General features: G+C 44.7%; 1 long non-coding RNA gene across 1 annotated transcript; it reads left to right on the top strand.

Moving 5' to 3' along the window:
• The first annotated feature begins 799 nt into the window (after window positions 1-799).
• Window positions 800-3259, top strand: LOC147140330 (uncharacterized). The gene is made up of 3 exons (XR_015088440.1): window positions 800-1759; window positions 1906-2262; window positions 2348-3259. It is a non-coding gene; the product is annotated as an uncharacterized LOC147140330 (long non-coding RNA).
• Window positions 3260-17682: the final 14423 nt, after the last annotated feature.

Here is a 17682-nt window from a genome sequence, read left to right as displayed (position 1 = left end):
GATCACAATTCTCTGCCCAATGCCTCCCTGGGTATGTCACCATTTCAGTGCTCCTTGGGTTACCAACCCCCACTGTTCCCCTTGCAGGAAAGCGACTGTGCGGTACCGTCTGTTCAGTGCCACATGCGCAGGTGTGCCAAGGTCTGGAGGACGGCCCGTTCTTCCCTTCTACGTACCAGGTCCTGTACGCAGACAGATCGCCTCCGCAGTCCTGCACCCAGCTACTCTGTTAGCCAAAAGGTATGGCTCAGCACTCAGAACCTTCCCGTGAAGGTGGACTCTAGGAAGCTGCCGCCCCAATTCATTTGTCCCTATGAAATTGTGGCTGTGATAAATCCGTGTGCAGTTTGTCTTAGGCTTCCAGCCTGCCTATGTGTTCACCTGACATTCCATGTCCCCCAAGTGAAGCCTGTCTCTTCGAGCCCGTTTTCCCCCCCTGTGCCTTCCCCTCCTCCTCCTCGGCTGGTGGACGGTCATCCTGCCTTCACCGTTAGCCGGCTGTTGGATGTACGTCGCCGTGGCCGTGGCCTCCAGTATCTGGTGGATTGGAAGGGGTATGGTCCGGAGGACCGCTGTTTGATTCCTGCTCGGCAGGTTTTGTGCAAGGGGCTCTTTCGGGATTTTCAACGCTGCCATCATAGTTCCCTGGGCCATGTGCCGGGTGGCGCCCGTACGAGGGGGGGTACTGTCAGGCCTGCAGCCTCTGCACCTTGATCACCGCCCTGTGTGTGTGTGTGTGTGGGGGGGGGGGGGGGGGGGGTGAGTTAACAGGTGTGCTGATGGGCAGCAGCTGCACCTAATCAGCTGCTGTCCTCTTAAGATGACCGTGAACCCCAGCGCTACCAGAACGTCTGCGTTTGTCATGGAGTCAGTTTCATCTAGGCAGTTATAGTAAGTATTTTAGTAATTTTTGGGAAGCTCATAGTAAACATCGCCTTTCCTCACCAGCTCCAGCCACTGCCTTCCTTGCTTGTCATCTGTCTGCTCCTTGAACTGGACTCAGCCTTGCCCGTTCCCTCCTGCCTCTGATCAAGACCCATTCTGTCCAGCCAGCAATTCTCCTGCATTCTAGAATAAAGAACTTGTCATCATACTGTCTTTCCTCCCTGCACTTGGGGCCTCCTCACAACTCGCAACCCTAACAGCACGTTCTGGCCATCATGGACCCAGCAGATGTGGATTCCGTTCACCAGGCTCTTACTGGACAAGGTGTACTTCTGGACCAACATGATCAAGCTTTAAGCATGGTGATGGAACAGGTGCGTGAATTCTCACAGGGTCTTGCAGCAGTTCAGAGACAACTTGCCAATAAAGACTGTGTCATCATACTGTTTCCTCCCTGCACTTGGGTCCTCCTCACAACCCGCAACCCTAACACATGAGAATGAGGCAGCCCGTGGTAATGGGAAACAGGAGGACCACTCAGGCCGTAATACAATACAATACAATTTTATTTATATAGCGCATTTCATAACAGCTAGAGCTGTAACAAAGCACTTTACAAACAGTAGACAATAAATAAAGACAATAAAAGGCTGTAATACACAAGTATTAATAAATACAGGTGGTGATGGGAAACAGGAGGACACAGGCCATGGTGATGGGAAACAGGAGGATGCAGGCCATGGTGATGGGAAACAGGAGGACGCTGGTCGTGATGCGAACACCACTGCAGGCTGTGATGTGGACATGGACAAAGAGGAGGACGCTGGCCGTGATGGGAACACCACTGGCGGCCACGCAGATGGTGACAATGACGGTATGTTTGTCAAGGCAAAGGCGTTAATGTTTATGTCAAATGTCAGAGTTGCTAAGCAGTTGCCCTCCTTGTACTTGTGCGCTCATCCATTTGGTATTTTCTCCCCCCCCTACATGGTTTTGGCACATGCATGAAAACACTCCAAGAGGGGATGGCGACAAGGAGCAGGACAAAGGACGGAGCGACACTCACACTATCTTTGTCACTTGACACAGTAGTTAAACAGATGTCCTCTGACACTCATCCAATTTGTTTTTTCTCCCCCCTACATGGCTGTGGTGCGTGCGCGACGCACTCCAAAAGGCGATGGCGACAATGGGACAGAACGAAGGACGGAGCAACCTGACGGTTCGGTTGTCACTTGACACAGTAGTTAAGCAGTTGCCCTCGTTACACTCATCCATTTTGTTTTTTCTCCTCCTATATGGCTGTGGTGCATGCGCGACACACTCCAAAAGGCGATGGCGACAAGGAGCAGGACGAAGGACGGAGCGACACTGACGGTACGTTTGTCAATTGACACAGTAGTTAAGACAGTTGCCCTCTTATTTGTGAGCTCATCCGTTTTTTTTTCCTCCCCCCTACAAGGCTGTGGTGCGTGCACGACACACTCCAAAAGGTGATGGTGACAAGGAGCAGGACGAAGGATGGAAGGACACCACATCCTTTAAAAGAAGACTGTCATCTCTGACTGCACAGCTCCTTGATGAGAAACCGCTGAAGCGTCAGAGTTCTGCTGTTGGGACTGACCCTGATGAGGAGGATGACGACGGATTTATAATCCCTCAGATCGTTCAAGAGCAGTCCTTTTTTGATGTGTAAATGACACTGCTGTCGTTTGACACGCTGCTTTTGCGCTACAGCCCCCCATTTTTTTTTTTTTTGATGGTGTAAATTGACACTGCTGCCGTTTCACGCGCTGCTTTAGTGCTACAGACCCCCTCTTTTGGGATTTTCGGACAGACTTCATGGATACAGCACAGACAGACTCTTGGCCCTTTATTTTTTTAATTTTTTGCACACGATCATGGGGTGGACTCTGTTCAATTTTGTGGACTGACATTTTATCATGGGTGTTTGGTAGTTTTAATCTTGTCATGTTATTTAAATCACTGTTAATTTGAAAAGTGCAGCTGCAGTTTATTTTTGTAAGAACCTTTTATTTTGACAAGCATTTTATTTTTGTATGCCATTATTCACAAGATAAACACTTAATTGTATCAGAAGCCTTTTATTCTTGTATTCCATAATATACATATTTATATCAAAGAGTATTTACAAAAGTAAATTTTGTTTATCGTTGATGTCACGTGAAAAACGCTAATCTCCATTTCTTTTAACACGGAAACATCGCATTAGTGAAAATTAAAAGAGTTTCCAAAATTGGAGTGTTGGAGTTTTTCTTCACAGGACAGCGACGTTATACATGCCATGTAATGTGCAGAAGTATTTCATTTTTCATAATTATATTTATGTAATGTGCAGAAGCATTTTAACTAAAGACGTAATTATATATATCCAACAGTGTTTACAGAAGTAAAACACGTTGGTTTATGTGCCATTCAGGTTCAATAAAAATGCATGGTGAGTGCAATTGTTGTCATGTGACTTATTTGCTGAAGTGAACTGTCCTTTTAAGGCGAAACTTCCAAATAAAAATTTGGAACTTCCAAAAATGTATTGGAGGTTCCAACTATATATAACTTACAAAAAATATATTGGAAGTTCCAACTAAATAAGTGGAAGTTCACAAAAAAATATTGGAAGTTCCAAAAAAAATGTCGTAAGTTCCCCCAAAAATATTGGAAGGTCCAAAAAAAATGTCGTAAGTTCCCCAAAAAATATTGGAAGTTTCAACTAAATGACTGGAACTTCCAACTATCCATCCATCCATTATCGATACCGCTTATCCTCACAAGGGTCGCAGGGCGTGCTGGAGCCTATCCCAGCTGTCTACGGGCAGTAGGTGGGGGACACTCTGAATTGGTTGCCAGCCAATCGCAGGGCAGACATAGACAAACATCCGCACTCACAATCACACCTAGGGGCAATTTAGAGAGTCCAATCAACTTACCATGTATGTTTTTGGAATGTGGGAGGAAACCAACGCAGGTATGGGGAAAACATGCAAACTCCACACAGGGATCGAACCCACGACCTCCGAACTGTGAGGCAGACGTGCTAACCAGTCGATCACCGTGCCGCCCAACTTCCAACTAAATAAGTGGAAGTTCCCCAAAATATACTGGACGTTCCAACTAAATAAGTGAAAGTTTCAAAATAATAATGGAAGTTCCAACTAAAAAAAAAAAAAAAAAAAAAAAAAAAGCCACGCCCACAATGAAAGTACTGTAATGAGGTGAGAGAGGGCTGTCACCACGGAACTTGCACCTTGGAAACAATTTTGGACTTTGCACTCTTGCACTTTTGCACTTTTTCCCTTAGTGTTGACCTCACCTACGTAGTGATTTTTTCCTTTCTTGGGACTATTTTATCTTGTTGTTATAATATATTAAACTGCGTATGGACTCACGGGCTAGCTAGCATACAGCTAGCTTACGCCGCCGGCAATCGCCTAGCTTGGGGCTAAGACAGGCATATTAAAATGCAGACAGACAACAGCGACGAACAGAAAACCTTGCTGGAAAAGGCAAATAAAACGATCTCTGACCTGCGGGAGGCTGTTCACCGTCTATCAGATGAACTCCAGGAAAAGGAGTCAGTCATCACCTGTTTCACGACCTGTTTCCCCCAGCTCTCTGCCATGGTCATGAAGAGGCGTGTTAGTGGGATCCTGACGACGACAATGACGGCTAAGGCGGCTGGATCTTCGGACACGGTAAGGTGGGATCCGGTTGCTTGCCCAGGGCCATTCTGCTTGATGCCGCTTCACGGTGCAAGCTGGGTCGAAGTGGTGTCCACAGCTGGTCCTGGGTAATCGGTTTGCCGCCCTGGCGAACGAGTCCCCCGCTCCCATCACTGCACTCCGGCAGTCGGGGACACCTGCTTCTGCGTCCGACGCTGGGGCTGTGCTCCCATGGGCTCCTTCAGTGAAGCCCCTTCTGAAGAAGAGGAACTCTGACCCCAGCATTTTTAATAATTACAGACCTGTATCCAACTTTCCATTTTTAAGTAAGATTTTAGAAAAACTGATGTTTCTCCAGTTAAATCACTTTTTAAACACAAATAATATTTTAGAGAAACATCAATCTGGTTTTAGGATGAACCACAGGACTGAGAATGCTCTTGTAAGGATTTTATACGATATTAGGTATACTGCAGATGTGAGAAAACTCACAGTCTTGGTGCTACTGGATCTAAGCGTTGCTTTTGATACAGTAGACCACCAAATTTTATTAAATAGACTTAAAAACCTAGTGGGCATCTCTGGTACTGTTTTAACTGGATTTATTCCTATCTTTCTTTGTAAGTATGGATACTTGCTCCTCGAGAACCCATGAAATTAAATGTGGGGTTCACCAAGGTTCAATTTTAGGCCCAATATTTTTTAATCCTTATATGCTTCCCCTTGGGGATGTCATCAGGAGACACAGCGTCATCTTCCACAGCTATGCTGATGACACACAGCTGTATATTGCCGTGTCTCCTGATGACACAGGACCCATTGATACCCTTTTAAATTGCATTTTAGATATTAAGTCATGGATGGTAGAGAATTTTCTACAGTTTAATCAGGAAAAAACGGAGGTTTTAGTTATCGGCCCTGAAGGTCAGGGCAAAACTGAGGTTAGTTATCGGCCCTGAAGGTCAGAGAGAGAAACCTTTACCAAAACTACAAGATTTTAAACCCTCAGAATTTGTGAAGAACCAGGGTGTCATCTTTGACTGAGCTCAGTTGTATTCCTCATATTAAGAATGTAACCAAGATAGGTTTCTATCACCTTAAGAACATCGCCAGAGTCCGCCCGTTTCTCTCTCAGGCTAACACGGAAGTGCTGATGCATGCTTTTATTTCCTGTTGTTTAGATTATTGTAATGCCTTGCTCTCTGGCCTCCCCAAAAAGAGTATCTTTTCTTTACAACTACTCCAGAATTCACCCGCTCGAGTGCTGATGAGAACCAGAGGGCGGGAGCACATTAAACCAGTGTTAAAATAGCTGCATGGCTACCCGTGTGCTTCAGGATCGATTTTAAGGTACTTTTTTTAGTTTATAAATGTGTTAATGGTCTTGGGCCATCTTATTTGTCTGATTTGCTTTTACCATACCAACCCTCGCAGATCCTGAGGTCCTCTGGCGCCGGCCTTTTAATTACTCCTAGGGTGAGGACCAAAACCCATGGCGAGGCTGCATTCAGCCATTTTGGTCTTCAACTCTGGAATAGCCTGCCAGAGGACGTCAGGTCCGCAAAGACTGTTAATATTTTTAAGAGGAAGCTCAAGGACCTACCTTTTTAGTTTGGCTTTTAAATAACTTTAAATAATTTAAGTAACTTATTAATTAATCTTATTAATTAATCTTTTTCTTTTTATTGGGGACTATTTGTTTTATCATATTTTATCATACTGATTTTAGTTCTTGGATTATATTATTGTTTTGTCTGTTAGTTTTGTTGCTTTCTGTTGTTCTTAGCTTTTAGCTCCAGTGTTTCATCATGGGGGGCCTCAGCGTTGGGGGTGGGGTCTGCCCTTCCCGCGGGGGGCGTCATCGCAGGGGCTTCTTAGGTCCAGGTGGCCGGGGGCGTCTACACTAGGTGTGGGGTCTTCCCGGCTAATCTGGGCCAGGGGTCTCTGTGATGGCGGCACTCCCTGTGGCCCGTGGGCTGTCATTCCCCTCACCGTGAACGAGCCCCCCTCGGGTACCCTTTCCTCATATGGTTCCTCTGTGCCTTGTCATGTCTTTTTTAACAATGTTTATCAGGTTGTGTGCTTTGTGTGCATATGTGAGGTGTGTGTGTGTAGGTGCGAGTGCTGATGTACTGTGGATATATATCTTTGTGTTTGTTAGGAGGGAGGGCGGGAGCGGGTCTTCCTTTTTATGTTGTGTTTTGGATATTTTTTTTACTTGACAGCACTTTGAGTTACATTCTTTTTGTATGAAAAGTGCTATATAAATAAATGTTATTTGATTTGATTCCAACTAAATGAGTGGAAGTTCAAAAAAAATATGGAAGTTCCAACTAAATAAGTTGAAGTTGCCCAAAAATATTGGAAGTTCTTCAAAAAAATTTGGAAGTTCCAAAAACATATTGGAAGTTCCAACTGAATAAGTGGAAGTCCCCCCCAAAAAAAATATTGGAAGTGCCAACTAAATAAGTGGAAGTTCCAAATCGTACTTGGAAGTTCCAAAATGTATGCTTAACTTCATTTCCAACTTTCAAGCTCCAATCCCCCATTGACGCGTATGGGGAGTTGGAAGCTAGAAGCAGATGGGCGTGGAAAGGTCGTCCTCCAGAAATGTGATAGGAGCACGTTTCAGGCCATTTGGAGTCGACTGGAAAATTTGGAGTCGACTGGTAAATTTGGAGTTGATTTGTAAAGGTTTCGAGTGACACTTTCAAGAAGTTCATATTTGGACTTTGTAAATGTTTGCTTCCAACTTCCAATCCCCATTGACGTGTATGGGGAGTTGGAAAATGGAGGCATATGGTACTGCACCCCTAGATGTCGCTATTGTGTAAAATCCAAAGTGGGACTTTGAAAATGTTTGATTCCAAATTCCAATCCCCAATTGACGTGTATGGGGAGTTGGAAGCTGGAAGCAGATGGTACTGCACCCAAAGATGTCGCGATTGAGTAAAATCCAAAGTGGGACTTTGAAAATGTTTGCTGCAAACTTCCAATCCCCCATTGACACATATGGGGAGTTGGAAGATGGAAGCATACGGTACTACACTCCTAGATGTCGCTGTTGAGTAAAATCCAAAGTGGGAAAATTTGTTGTGTATGGTTTCTTGGAAGCTGGAAACAGACTGCACCTCTAGATGCACGAGCATGTGCCCAACGGCTGCGCTGAGTGACCAATGCTTGCGCTGGGTCGACCACCGACGGTCGCCGTGCACGTTGAGGCTCCACGCTGAGAGCAGGGATGACACAAACTTGTTTACATTTGAATTTGAAGCACGAGCACGTGCCCAACTTCTGCGCTGACTGACCAACACTCGCGCGTGCACACACCCATTGGCGGAGCGCAGAGAGAGGGATGACACAAACATGTTTATATTTGAATTTGAAGACCAGCACAGCACGTGCTCAACGGATGCGCCCGAGTGACTAATGCTCGCGCTGGGCAGGGGCGGCTCTACGCGGCCGTTTTTTATGGCCCCCTTTTATTTTGGCGAGAGTTTTGACAGGGTTAACTTGGAAGGATCGGCTTGAAAATTCACACACCCTTAGTGGAAGAGATGGAGTATCACATATCTGAAAATAGTGGCGCCACCGTGTGGCGGGGCGGAGCTACGCATCCGAACGGGCCATTAAAAGTTGGTCAGGCCTGGCCTGCCGTCACGTTGGGGGGCTTTTGGAGGAGTTAGCTTCGAGCTAACGAAGTGAAAATTCACACACACCTAGAGCCAGGTGCGCACTCTCACATAATTTGAATTGGGGTACGCCGCTCTCCAATTGGCCGAGTTAGGCCGTGAAATTGTTCAAATTCGCTTTTGGCGGGAAAAGGCATTAAAAAATGACCTCCTAGTCCTAGCGTTTAAACGGTGCCTTGCAGCCGCTCAAGACACACGCCCGCGCAAAGCACCATTTGGGTCGAATGCAAAGACATTCGAACCACGCTGCTGCGCCTTAGCGTTGAGGAGTTACGGCCTGTTAAAGCTTGCCTTGTGGGGAGGCCCATTTTGAAGCCTGCCCTTGCTTGACCTGCGTGACCTTTGGGAGCGTTTTGACAGCGTTAACCTGGACAGATCAGCTTGAAAATTCACACACACTTTAGCAAAAGGCATGTAGTATAACATATCTGAAAATAGTGGCGCCGTCTTGCGGCGGGGCGGAGCTACGCGGCCGAATGCGCCGTTAAGAGTGGGCCAGGCCTGGCCGGCCGTCACGTCGGGAGCTTTTGGAAGAGTTAGCCTCAAGCTACCAACCTGAAATTTCACAAACATCCAGAGGAAGGTGCACCATCTCACATTTTGGGGGATTCAGAATTGGGGTACGCTGCTCTCTGACTGGCCATGCTACGGCTGCGAAGTTGTTCAAATTAGCTTTTGGCGGAAAAAAGAGTTAAAAAATTAGTCCTAGCGTCGCAGCTGCTCGAGAACCTTGTCTGTGCATTGCCCGATTTAGGCAAAACGCAAAGACGAAAACCACGTTGCTGTGCCTTAGCGTTGAGGAGCTCCGGCCGGTTAAATCTTGCCTTGTGGGAGAGGCCCATTTTGAAGCCTGACTTTGCTTGACCTGCGTGAATTTAAGGAGGGTTTTGACAGGATTAACCTGGACAAATTAGCTTGAAAATTCACACACACTTAGCCGAACGGGTGTAGTATCACATATCTGAAAATAGTGGTGCCGCCTTGCGGCGGGGCGGAGCTACGTTGCCTAACGCGCCGTTAAGAGTGGACCAAACCTGGCCTGCCTTCACATCGGGGGGCAGCACTGAGCGACCTTCAAACGGCTGTATCTCCACAATGGAAGGTCGCAGCGGGACAGGAGTTGCATCTCTCGAGCACTCGAGGGAAACTACGAGGTGGGTGGTAATGCGTGGGGCTGCGGCGACACCTTTTTTTTTGTCACCCGCGGGCTGCGGAATCCGCCTCACTAGATAGCCCTCGTCAAGACCATTCCGGGGATACCCTCATCTCCGCCCAACTCGATACGGTCGACGTGCTGGCGCTGTGCAGAGAGCAGCGATATGAGACAAAATTGTTGACAATTTATGCTACATACATGTCAAAATATGCATCTACAGCTTTTGGTTTGGATTTGGCAGCTTTTTGGTTTTTATGTCCAAAATGAACGTTTCAGCGCCTGAAAATGGCAGTTGGACCACATGTCGTGATCTTAAAATGGGTTACGTGTACATTGAAATTAATGCCTTTTTTTTGCTTCAGGACATGTATTTATGCTGGATACATGTGAAAATATGCATCTACAATCTTTGGCAAGGATTTGGCAGCCGTGTTTCAAAGTGTCGAGCTCCAACCGGAGGGGCCAACTCCTCCGCCTTGGCTATCCGCCGAAAGCACAATTTTTTCTATCACATTTTTCGGGCAACCCGACGAAATTTGACTCGGAGAAAAGTGTAGAAAATGATCATTTTCATCAACATAAGCCACTCAGGGGGCATTGCCCACCCCCAAATATGGTTTAAAGCCCCCGCTTCGGAGAGAATTTGTTGTTTTGTGGCTTAAAACGTTGTGTGTGACTCGCTGTCCCCTGTGCTCTTTGAGTGCTTTTCTTGAAAGGCGTTACATGTACGATGAAATTAATGTAATTTTCTGCTTCGGGACGTGTATTTATGCTAGATAAACGTGTAAATATGCATCACCAGCCTTTGGCTTGGATTTGGCAGCAATGATTCAAAGTGCAGAGCTGCAAAGGTAGGGGCCTACTCCCCCGCCTTGGCTATCCGCCGAAAGCACACCTTTCTCGTTCACATTTTTCGGGCAACCTGACGACATTCGACTCAGAGAAAAGTGTTGAAAATTATAATTTTCATCAACTTAAGCCACTCAGGGGACCTTGCCCGCCCCCAAATATGGTTGTAAAGCCCTCGCTTCGGAGAAAAATTGTTGTTTTGTGGTTTATAACGCCGTGTGTGGCTGCGCTGTCCCCTGTGCTCTTCGTGTGCCTTTCTTGACAGGCGATACTTGTATACTGAAATTCATGTCACTTTCTGCTTCGGCACTTGTAAATATGCATGTACAACCTGTGGTTTCGATTTGGCAGCAGTGATTCACAATGCCGAGCTCCAACCATAGGGCCAACTCCTCCGCCTTGGCTATCCGCCAAAAGCACACCTTTCTCGTCCATATTTTTCAGGCGACCCACCGAATCTCGACTCGAAGAAAAGTGTTGAAAATTATAATTTTCATCAATTTAGGGCACTCAGGGGATCTTTCCCTACTCCAAATATGGTTGTAAAGCCCTTATTTCATAGACAATTTGTTGTTTTGTGCCTTAAAACGACGTGTGGCTGCGCTGTCCCCTGTGCTCTTCGTGTGCCTTTCTTGACAGGCGATACTTGTATACTGAAATGAATGTCACTTTCTCCTTCGGCAAGTATATTTATGCTAGATACACTTGTAAATATGCATGTACAACCTGTGGTTTGGATTTGGCAGCAGTGATTCACAGTGCCAAGCTCCGACAGCAGGGCCAACTCCTCCGCCTTGGCTATCCGCCAAAAGCACACCTTTCTCGTTCTTATTTTTCAGGCGACCCGCCGAATTTCGACTCGAAGAAAAGTGTTGAAAATGATAATTTTCATCAACTTAAGCCACTCAGAGGATCTTTCCCTACCCCAAATATGGTTGTAAAGCCCTTACTTCATAGACAATTTTTTGTTTTGTGCCTTAAAACGACGTGTGTGGCTCCGCTGTCCCCTGTGCTCTTCGTTTTCCTTTCTTGAAAGGCATTACTTGTATATTGAAATTAATGTCATCTTCTGCTTTGGCAAGTATATTTATGCTAGATACACTTGTAAATATGCATGTACAACCTGTGGTTTGGATTTGGCAGCAATGATTCACAGTGCCGAGCTCCAACCGTAGGGGCCGACTCCTCCGCCTTGGCTATCCGCCAAAAGCACACTTTTCTCGGTCATATTTTTTTAGGCGAACCGCCGAATTTCGACTCGTAGAAAAGTGTTGAAAATTAAAATTTTCATCAACTTAAGCCACTCAGGGGAAACTTGCCCGCCCCCAAATATGGTTGTAAAGTCTGTACTTCATAGACAATTTGTTGTGTTGTTCCTTAAAACGACGTGTGTGGCTGCGGTGTCCCCTGTGCTCTTCGTGTGCCTTTCTTGAAGGCGTTACTTTTATACTGAAATTAATGTCACTTTCTGATTCGGCACGTATATTTATAATGGATACACGTGCAAATATGCATGTACAAACTGTGATTTGGATTTGCCAGCAGTGATTCACAGTGCTGAGCTCCAAGCTAGGGGCCGACTCCTCTGCTTTGACTATGCGCCAAAAGCACACCTTTCTCGTTCATATTTTTCAGGCGACCCGCCGAATTTCAACTCAGAGAAACGTGTTGAAAATGATAATTTTCATCAACTTAAGCCACTCAGAGGAACTTGCCCGCCCCCAAATATGGTTGTAAAGCCCTTCTTTCATAGACAATTTGTTGTTTTGTCTTAAAACGACATGTGTGGCTGCGCTGTCCCCTGTGCTCTTCGTGTGCCTTTCTTGACAGGCGATACTTGTATACTGAAATTAATGTCAATTTCTGCTTCAGCACGTATATTTATGCTAGATACAATTGTAAATATGCATGTACAACCTGTGGTTTCGATTTGGCAGCAGTGATTCACAGTGCCGAGCTCCAACCGTAGGGGCCGACTCCTCCGCCTTGGCTTACCGCCAAAAGCACACCTTTCTTGGTCATATTTTTCAGGCAACCCGCCAAATTTAGACTCGGAGAAAAGTGTTGAAAATTATAATTTTCATCAACTTAAGCCACTCAGGGGAACTTGCCCGCCCCCAGATATGGTTGTTAAGCCCTTACTTCATCGACAATTTGTTGTTTTGTGGCTTAAAACGACGTGTGTGGATGCGCTGTCCCCTGTGCTCTTCCTGGGCTATTTCACAGAGTCGTTTACATGTACACTGAAATTAATGTCATTTTCCATTTCAGCTCATTGATTTATGTTAGATACACTTGTAGATAAGAATATAGCACCTTTTGTTTGGATTTAGTAGGTTTTTGTTTTTTATGTCCAATTTGAGCTTTTTAGCTCCTGAAAATGACAGTTTGGCCACGTGCAGTTATTTTGATAGGGGTTACGTGTAAACTGAAATTAATGTCATTTTATGCTTTCAGAGGTTTATTTATGCTAGATACACTTGTAAATATGCATGTAGAACCTTTGGTTTGGATATGGTAGCAGTGATTCACAGTGCCGAGCTCCAACAGTAGGGGCCGACTCCTCCGCCTTGGCTATCCGTCAAAAGCACACCTTTCTCGGTCATATTTTTCAGGCGACCCCCCGATTTTTGACTCGGAGAAAAGTGTTGAAAATGATAATTTTCATCGACTTAAGCCACTCAGGGGAACTTGTCCGCCCCCAGATATGGTTGTAAAGCCCTTACTTCATCAACAATTTGTTTTTTTGTGGCTTAAAACGACGTGTGTGGCTGCGCTGTCCCCTGTGCTCTTCCTAGGCATTTTGACAAAGTCTTTTACATGTACACTGAAATTAATGTCATTTTCCATTTCCGCGCATTTATTTATGTTAGATACACTTGTAGATAAGAATATAGCACCTTTTGTTTGGATTTAGAAGTTTTTTTGGTTTTTTTTGTCCAATTTGAGCTTTTCAGCTCCTGAAAATGACAGTTTGGCCACGTGCAGTTATTTTGATAGGGGTTACGTGTAAACTGAAATTAATGTCATTTTATGCTTTCAGAGGTTTATTTATGCTAGATACACTTGTAAATATGCATGTAGAACCTTTGGTTTGGATATGGTAGCAGTGATTCACAGTGCCGAGCTCCAACAGTAGGGGCCGACTCCTCCGCCTTGGCTATCCGTCAAAAGCACACCTTTCTCGGTCATATTTTTCAGGCGACCCCCCGATTTTTGACTCGGAGAAAAGTGTTGAAAATGATAATTTTCATCGACTTAAGCCACTCAGGGGAACTTGTCCGCCCCCAGATATGGTTGTAAAGCCCTTACTTCATCAACAATTTGTTTTTTTGTGGCTTAAAACGACGTGTGTGGCTGCGCTGTCCCCTGTGCTCTTCCTAGGCATTTTGACAAAGTCTTTTACATGTACACTGAAATTAATGTCATTTTCCATTTCCGCGCATTTATTTATGTTAGATACACTTGTAGATAAGAATATAGCACCTTTTGTTTGGATTTAGAAGTTTTTTTGGTTTTTTTTGTCCAATTTGAGCTTTTCAGCTCCTGAAAATGACAGTTTGGCCACGTGCAGTTATTTTGATAGGGGTTACGTGTAAACTGAAATTAATGTCATTTTATGCTTTCAGAGGTTTATTTATTCTAGATACACGTGTAAATATGCATGTACAACCTGTGGTTTCGATTTGGCAGCAGTGATTCACAGTGCCGAGCTCAACCGTAGGGGCCGACTCCTCCGCCTTGGCTTACCGCCAAAAGCACACCTTTCTCGGTCATATTTTTCAGGCAACCCGCCAAATTTCGACTCGGAGAAAAGTGTTGAAAATTATAATTTTCATCAACTTAAGCCACTCAGGGGAACTTGCCCGCCCCCAGATGTGGTTGTAAAGCCCTTACTTCATCGACAATTTGTTGTTTTGTGGCTTAAAACGACGTGTGTGGCTGCGCTGTCCCCTGTGCTCTTCCTAGGCATTTTGACAAAGTCGTTTACATGTACACTGAAATTAATGTCATTTTCCATTTCAGCTCATTTATTTATGTTAGATACACTTGTAGATAAGAATATAGCACCTTTTGTTTGGATTTAGTAGGTTTTTGTTTTTTTTATGTCCAATTTGAGCTTTTTAGCTCCTGAAAATGACAGTTTGGCCACGTGCAGTTATTTTGATAGGGGTTACGTGTAAACTGAAATTAATGTCATTTTATGCTTTCAGAGGTTTATTTATGCTAGATACACTTGTAAATATGCATGTAGAACCTTTGGTTTGGATATGGTAGCAGTGATTCAAAGTGCCGAGCTCCAACAGTAGGGGCTGACTCCTCCGCCTTGGCTATCCGCCAAAAGCACACCTTTCTCGGTCATATTTTTCAGGCGACCCCCCGATTTTCGACTCGGAGAAAAGTGTTGAAAATTATAATTTTCGTCGACTTAAGCCACTCAGGGGAACTTGTCCGCCCCCAGATATGGTTGTAAAGCCCTTTATGTCCAAAATGAGCATTGCAGCGCCTGAAAGGGACAGTTTGGCCACATGCAGTTATTTTGATAGGGGTTACGTGTACACTGATATTAATGTCATTTTTTGCTTAGGGACGTGTATTTATGCTAGATACATGTATATATATGCATCTACAGCCTTTGGTTTGGATTTGGCAGCTTTTGTTTTTTTTATGTCCAAAATGAGTGTTTCAGCGGCTGAGAATGACAGTTTGGCCAAGTGCCGTTATTTTGGTAGGGGTTACGTGTACAGTAAAATTAATGTCATTTTCTGCTTCTAGGCGTGTATTAATGCTAGATGCACGTGTAAATATGCATCTATAGCCTTTGGTTTTCATTTGGCAGCCTTTTGGTTTTATATGTCCAAAATGAGCGTTTCAGCGCCTGAAAATGACAGTTTGGCCACGTGCAGTTAATTATATAGGGGTTACGTGTACACTAAAATTAATGTCACTTTCTGCTTCTAGGCATGTATTTATGCTACATACACGTGTAAATATGCATCTACAGCCTTTGGTTTCGATTTGGCAGCCTTTTTTGTTTTTTTATGCCCAAAATGAGCGTTTCAGCACCTGAAAGTGCGGTTTGGCCACGTGGAGTGGGGTTACGTGGACACTGATATTAATTTCATTTTTTGCTTTGGGACGTTTATTTATCCTAGATACATGTGTACATATGTATCTACAACCTTTGGTTTGGATTTGGCAGCTGTGATTCACAGTGCGGAGCTCCAACCGTATGGGCCGACTCCTCCACCTTGGCTATCCGCCAAAAGCACACCTTTCTCGGTCATATTTTTCAGGCGACCCGCCAAATTTCGACTCGCAAAAAAGTGTTGAAAATTATAATTTTCATCAACTTAAGCCCCTCAGGGGAACTAACCCTCCCCCAAATATAAAGTAAAGCCCTTACTTCATCGACAATTTGTTGTTTTGTGCCTTAAAACGACGTGTGTGTCTGCGCAGTCCCCTGTGCTCTTCTGTGCCTTTCTTGACAGGCGTTACCTGTATAGTGTAATTAATGTCACTTTCTGCTTCGGCACGTATATTTATGCTAGATACACTTGTAAATATGGATCTACAACCTGTGGTTTGGATTTGGCAGCATTGATTCGCAGTGCGGAGCACCAACCGCAGGGGCCGACTCCTCCGCCTTGGCTATCCACCAAAAGCACACCTTTCTCGGTCATATTTTTCAGGCAACCCGCCGAATTTCAACTCGGAGAAAATTGTTGAAAATTACAATTTTCATCAATTTAAGCCACTCAGGGGAATTTGCCCGTCCCCAAATATTGTTGTAATGCCCTTTTTTCGTAGACAATTTGTTTTTTTGTGCCTTAAAACGACGAGTGTGAATGTGCTCTTCTGTGCCTTTCTTGACAGGCGTTACTTGAAAAGTGTAATTAATGTCACTTTCTTCTTCGGCACGTATATTTATTCTAGATACACTTGTAAATATGCATGAAGAACCTGTGGTTTGGATCTGGTAGCCGTGATTCACAGTGCCGCGCTCCAACCGTAGGGGCCGACTCCTCCGCCTTGGCTATCCGCCAAAAGCACATCTTTTTCGTCATATTTTTCAGGCGACCCGCCACATTTCGACTCGGAAAAAAGTGTTGAAAATTATAATTTTCATCAATTTAGGGCACTCAGGGGAACTTGCCCGCCCCCAAATATGGTTGTAAAGCCCTTACTTCGTAGACAATTTGTTTTTTTGTGCCTTAAAACGACGTGTGTGGCTGCGCAGTCCCCTGTGCTCTTCTGTGCCTTTCTTGACAGGCGTTACTTGAAAAGTGTAATTAATGTCACTTTCTTCTTCGGCACGTATATTTATTCTAGATACACTTGTAAATATGCATGAAGAACCTGTGGTTTGGATCTGGTAGCCGTGATTCACAGTGCCGCGCTCCAACCGTAGGGGCCGACTCCTCCGCCTTTGCTATCCGCCAAAAGCACACTTCTCGTTCATATTCTTCAGACGACCCGCCGAATTTCGACTCGGAGAAAAGTGTTGAAAATTATAATTTTCATCAATTTAGGGCACTCAGGGGAACTTGCCCGCCCCCAAATATGGTTGTAAAGCCCTTACTTAGTAGACAATTTGTTTTTTTGTGCCTTAAAACGACGAGTGTGGCTGCGCAGTCCCCTGTGCTCTTCTGTGCCTTTCTTGACAGGCGTTACTTGTATAGTGTAATTAATGTCACTTTCGTCTTCGGCCCGTATATTTATTCTAGATACACTTGTAAATATGCATGTAGAACCTATGGTTTGGATATGGTAGCAGTGATCCCCTGTGCCGAGCTCCAACCGTAGGGGCCGACTCCTCCGCCTTTGCTATCCGCCAAAAGCACACTTCTCGTTCATATTCTTCAGGCAACCCGCCGAATATTTACTCGGAGAAAAGTGTTGAAAATTACAATTTTCATCAATTTAAACCACTCAGGGGAATTTGCCCGGCCCCAAATATTGTTGTAAAGCCCTTTTTTTGTAGACAATTTGTGTTTTTGTGCCTTAAAACGACGAGTGTGGCTGTGCTCTTCTGTGCCTTTCTTGACAGGCGTTACTTGTAAAGTGTAATTAATGTCACGTTTTGCTTCGGCACGTATATTTATTCTGGATACACTTTAAATATGCATGAAGAACCTGTGGTGTGGATATGGTAGCAGTGATTCACAGTGCCGAGTTCAAACCGTAGGGGCCGACTCCTCCACCTTGGCTATCCGCCAAAAGCACACCTTTCTCGGTCATATTTTTCAGGCGACCCGCCAAATTTCGACTAGGAGAAAAGTGTTGAAAATTATCATTTTCATCAATTTAGGGCACTCAGGCCTAAATTAATGTCACTTTCTGCTTCGGCACGTATATTTATGCTAGATACACTTGTAAATATGCATGTAAATACTGTGATTTGGATTTGTCAGCAGTG

This window comes from Filicampus tigris, chromosome 10 (genome assembly GCF_054856515.1).
Source record: "Filicampus tigris isolate MCC_2025a chromosome 10, RoL_Ftig_1.0, whole genome shotgun sequence".
In the NCBI taxonomy this organism is placed as follows: Eukaryota; Metazoa; Chordata; class Actinopteri; order Syngnathiformes; family Syngnathidae; genus Filicampus; species Filicampus tigris.
This window is presented reverse-complemented; position numbering and strand designations above follow the sequence as displayed.